Here is a 6,173-nt window from a genome sequence, read left to right as displayed (position 1 = left end):
CAGGATACAGCAAAGATTTCTCAGGAATGTCTCGGCCAGGTTACAACACTTCTTTGTCCTGCCTGGTCACCAGATTTATCACCAATCAAGCATTTATGGGACCATCTGGGACTGCAGCTTTGGAAACCCTCGAGCATGCAGGATCTACAGGCTCATCTGCAACATCGGTGGCAAAATTGCTGCAGGACGCTGAACAGGATCTGTATGCCTCCATGCACACCTGTATCTTAAATTGTATCCAGGAAAGAGGCAGCTGCTCATTACACTAGAGTCTTCTTTTAATTGTACAGGTTTTGTCCACAGACTTATTCTAATCATGTAATATTGTAATCACTTACATACATTGTCATTAGAACACACATAAAGTTTCATTCAAATACATCGACTCCTTCTTGGCGTGTTTATTTTTTTAGGACAAGACAGAGTTTGTTAAAGCTTTAATAACATTTGTTCAAGCACTGTATAAAACAGAATTAACAGTACCATGGAATATCCATGTTGTTAACCACATAGACATTGCTTTGATATATAATTTAAAATAATAGAAAGTTAAATGCTCTGATAAATAAATTTCTCTTTAAATAAAGTACAGTAGTTTGAGGTTGGGTGGCCAGACAACATAAAACTCTATTGCTGTTTTACATTTGAACTCAGATGTTTGAACTCACACATTCCAAGTAAAAAAAATTAACCCAAAGCGTGTAATGTCTAAATATAAAAGAGATAGAGCATACCAGGTGGATGGCTAAACTAATTTAAACATTTGTTTTGTTTTTATTACTAGTATGAATATTGTCTCAGCACACATAACTGAAGACCTTGAAAGGGAATTCATATTCAGTTTAAAGGTGAATATTCATGAGGAATTATGCCAGTAAGAGTAGTTTTCGCCATTTGGGAGTGCTATAGGACAGCTAGCTCAGTGTTACTCAACCATGGTCCTGAAGGCCCAATACCCTGCACTTTTCAGTACTCACTTTAAAGGTCACCTTCCGTCGTTTTTTCTTTCATTTTAAAATGTCTAGTTGTGGTCTCTAGTATGAATGAATGACATGTGAGCCGTTTTTGTAAAAAAAAAAGTGCTCAGGTGTCTCTGTATAGCTCTTTTTTAATGGACTGTTTTAGGGGTGTGTCCAAAATGACCGGATTCCAGCTTTGCTCATGAATATTCATACATGCAAACAGCATGCAAATATCTCTCCTCTGATTGGCTAGGAGCACTGCGACGCCCCTCCACCGCTCTGCCGCTCACTGCCTCCCACCTCCTAACTGATGAGCGGTGATGTTGCGTCGCTTCAGCTCCGCCTCTGGGAGTTTCTCGAGCCAAGGTGGGCTGGTCTGTGAGTTTCTGCCTACGTAGGCAGAAAGATAATTCAAAATTCACCCGTTTTTCGGAGGGGGGGAGGGGGGATTTCTTTGCTTAGCTCCTGCAGACAATGGGGGCTGCAAAACAGTTTAATGTGCAGGTGTACACATTCAACTCGGAGAGACCTACTGTATTCCACAAAAAACAAGAAAAATCGGATTTTCGCGGAAGGTGAGCTTTAAGGAAAACGTTAAAAGGGTCAATGTCAATATAACATACCTTTTATGTCTGTAGAATAGTTGTTTGAATTTCAATTTTTTAGATATATTCTGAATAAACACATTATTACAAATAAAGAGGAATATTATTCTTCATTTTTACTTGATTTTTTCATTGTAAACATCAAGCTACTTATTTGTGTCTAAAGTAGAAAAAAGGTACATTACAAACAGAACAAGGATACCATACACAATTCAAAATTGATTGTCCACCATGTTATGCAGCCTTCTATGACAGTGTGGGTGCATGCATTACAGAAATTAAAAATATAATGAAGAATAAAGAATTATAATAAAAATATATAAGAAATATTAGAATTAATTTATTATGAATAATAAAGTAATTATGAAGTAATTAAAATGGGAAAGTATTATTTCAGTCTATTTGGAATCATTATTTATAGGTTTGTCACAGTATTCTCATTAAAACTGTGAAAAAAATCCTGATAACTTTATTTATTTGCACATAGTTTTGAACTGGGGAGGCTGTGCTAACTGCAGCTTTTGCTAACCCTAGAGGATCAGTTTTCAGACACAAACAATTCTCATATATACCTATACCTCTTAAAACTTTACACTTTCACATATTTACCGGTACTTGAGTACAGTGAGTGAACTGTTCATTTTTAAAAGCTTGAGCTTGAGCTTAAGTTGACTTTAATTTCAACAAGTAATTTAAACTTTATGTATACTTCTCCTTCAGTAATGAATGTAAATACATTTGGCACTTTTGTTTAGGAGTATTATAGAACAGCTAGCTAGCTATCATTAACACACTGTGTAAAGAATGGGGAGGCAGCATTGCAACTATGAGCAGGAGGTCGCAGGTTTGAACCCCCGCTCATGCAGCGTGTAAATTAGGAGAAAACAGGAAAAATTAGAAATAAAATAATAAAAAAAAAAAGAATTGGGAAATCTATGTTTTCGTAAACTTTAAAGTATGGTTTTTAGACACAAATTAAACTAGTTTTTAGAATTGTCACAAAAACATGTAAATAACATTTACTCAATGACTGCACCGAATGTTTGTTCACTCTCATTTAAAAATGCTAGCTTTCCCCAGAATGAATAAAACCTTGTAGCAGCTAACTGGTACTAATGCTAACTGCTTGCTGTTTGATTCTCATGCTCATGTTTTCTCTGTATTTTCGAGCAAATTATTATTGTAAAGTAGAATAGAGCAGAACAGACAGGCTGAAATGAAAATCCAGCACCATGCTGAGATGTTGCACATTCACTGGCAGTGTATGATTTGTGAGTCAGTGTCTGACAGATTGATTAATCACTGTGAATTATTGTTTTAGTATTTAAAAGTGAGTCATGGAATTAAACACACAGGACAGAGACAAGTTGTTGTGGAGGTATCTTCCATGAGCATTAACATTTTGGAATCATGGATGGTTACATTTGTCATTCATAACACACTTGTATACTGTTGTATACTGCACCTATTTTGACGTATTTTACATATTTGATGTATAACAGAATACAGAATACAGTATGGTATAAAAAAGGGTATGGACGGGTGACTGCTGACTGTTGTCAGGGTTTAAATCAACAAGTGGTGCACCTATGTTTTCCGCCACCAAGATAGAAACACACCAGAAATTACCTAAATGCTAAATTTAGAATTACAATTTTTAAAATGTTAATTTTTCTGTGATTAATTAACAAAAATTAACAGCCCTACTTCATAGTATTAACCCTAGAACACTAATGTTAAAATTAGTAATACCATTACTAATGTTGGGTATACACGGTATGACAATTTTTGGAACCCTTGTTTGATTTTACAACATACAATATCACATAAAATAAAAAAGGTACCATGGATGACCCTATAAAAAAGCAGAAGAAATTATTGGAAAATCAGGTAATAGTTAACAGGTAATGTCCAAAAAAAAAATGCTACTGGGACATGGGAGTGCCTGATTTAGACACACAAACACTAACATCAGGTAAATTACACCCATAAAATGTGTTACTCTCTATCACTAACGTCAGATTAAAATCACCCGAATGCATAGATGGGAGGAGGGAATCAACCATAACATTAATGGCATCAATGAGCACCCTGAAGCTACCCAAAGTCCCATTCAACACAATGAAAATCACATGAACAAATTGTGTGGGTTAAAATCACCTGGTGTAAGCATTCTAGGGTCAAGTCAAATAAATTGCATAATGCAAAACATTTTAATGGGCTTCCAATTATACTATTTGAAAGAAATAAAATGTAAAAAAAAAACAATAAAAATGTGTACATATTATCACTTAAGCACTTAAGCTCTTTAGAGTGTTTCCGGGGATGCAGGGGTGGGCTGTTGCAGGATGTTCTGGCACAGTTCAGCATGTAACAATGTTGTCCTAAGAGTGCAGGGGGGTGTAAAAGAACAGGATCATTGTAAACCACCCATTCATAAAGTCCCAGGAGCAACAGGCAGCTGAGCTACAAAGACATGGTTTACTCTTTATACTTATTGTCACCAAACTTTTGATTTTCCAAATTTGATAAAAATTTTTCCTAATGCGGTCATATAACCTCAGCCCCTTCCCTCTGTGTTGTGTTTCCCAGGGCAGCGGAGACGCAGGAGTGGGGTGGGCAGCAGGGCGCGCCACTGCAGGCCTGACGGGTAGCAGCAGGTGTTTTCGGACACTTCGACCTCTCGGCTCTGACCCACAGGGGGCCTATCAGTCTAGTTCTAATGGCGGAGGGAGGGGAGTGCAAGAGAACAGGGTTAATTAAGGAGCCTTCATGTAAACCAGCCTGATCGTGAAGTACCAAGAGCAAAGGTGAGAGAAATTTAAACAAAAAGGTGACGCAAAGCTTGAACAGGAACAGCTGGTGGAGTTGACTCTGAGGGTGAAATGTCCTGGGGTGTGCCTTCTGTCTGCTTTTTCCTGCAGTTTGAAGCGCAGTGTTACGTTAATGAGGTCTTGGAACCAGTGGCTATACCTTTTCTGTACACACACTCTGGTGCTCTATTCCAACAGGAGAATGCTCATCCACATACCGCTGCTGTTTCAAGGTTTTGCCACATTTCAAGACCTATCGCTGACTAAAAATGTGTGGGATGCTCTTTCATGTGCTATAAAGACTTTACCCCTCTGCTAAACATCATAAGGAACCTCTACAATGAACAAGACACTACTTGTGTTTGTATAGCTAAAAATATAAATAAGAGGTGCCCATATACAGCCCTGGAAAAAATAAGAGACTGCTTAAAAATGATGAGTTTCTTTAATTTGACCCAATTTAAAACCTCTGAAATGAAGTTGGATAATCACAAGCCATCAAACCAAGGTGAACTGCTTGCTTTTTTTGCAGCAGGAGTGGCATAAAGTTATCCAAAAGCAGTGTGTAAGACTGGTGGAGGAAAACATGCCAAGATGCATGAAGACTGTGACCAGGGTTATTCCACCTTTATGAATATGAACTTGTTTTCTTTGCATTATTTGAGGTCTGAAAGCTCTGCATCTTTTTTATTATTTCAGCCATTTCTCATTGTCTGCAAATAAATGATCTAAATGACAATATTTCTATTTGGAATTTGGGAGAAATGTTGTCTGTAGTTTATAGAATAAAACAATAATGTTAATTTTACTCAAACATATACCTATAAATAGCAAAATCAGAGAAAATGATTCAGAAACTGTAACCTTTTTATAACTGGTAACCATTATATATGTAACCAAAATGCTTATAGAAACAATGTGCCTTAAGTATTAATAACTGAAATAGCTTGAATAAACATGATATCATGGCTAACTATGAATGGAAGCAAATCACTGGCATTTGCAGCATTAGCAACATTAGCATTTGGTCTGGGCTCATGTATCAGTGTGTCAGATGTAATTTTCTATTTATAGGCCTATTATTATTATTTTCTGCACATTTTCTTAATTGATCAGCAAATTATCTTCAGAATACAGTGGAGTCTAATGATAATGCTAACTAAAACACTGAAACTACAAGTCATTCTGCATCTCTCAGCCTGTGGGAGTGTTTCAGACTACACAAAAAAAGAAATAAAGGGGGGGGTCCTGTGAAACGTGAGGCCGTGTGTGCAGTCTGAGATGTTTGAGGTTTGTCGCTGTCTCTCGTTCGCATGCTGTCAATTCCCTGTAACGCGGCTCGACCTTGACTCTTTCCAGCGAAATATTTCTCAAACTGCCGCAGTGTCTCCGGGCCCATTTGTTCATTAGAGACTTTTTTAAAGGTTATGCCAGAAAAGGTCTTTGGAATCGGTTCAGCCGAGACTCGTAGTTGACAGCAACTTGATGACAGCGCTAAACGGGGACGGACAACATTACTTTGATAAATACTGTTACAATACGCCTTTCTGAGTGTGGGATGGGTGTGGTCAGGATTCCAGGAATACTAAACACCTCGATGGATCATAAAAAAGACAGATGTAGAGCCTGTAAACAACAATAACCAGTATGTAATATCTGCATGAACTGCATAGTAACAAGCATTTGATTGGATGACAGCCTATTATGCTTTTAGCATAATATGATTTATCATTTATTCAGCTTTTTGCTCATTTAATAAAACATTTGGTTACACTTTACAAAAAAGATACATT

Source organism: Astyanax mexicanus, chromosome 4, assembly GCF_023375975.1.
Source record: "Astyanax mexicanus isolate ESR-SI-001 chromosome 4, AstMex3_surface, whole genome shotgun sequence".
In the NCBI taxonomy this organism is placed as follows: Eukaryota; Metazoa; Chordata; class Actinopteri; order Characiformes; family Acestrorhamphidae; genus Astyanax; species Astyanax mexicanus.
This window is presented reverse-complemented; position numbering follows the sequence as displayed.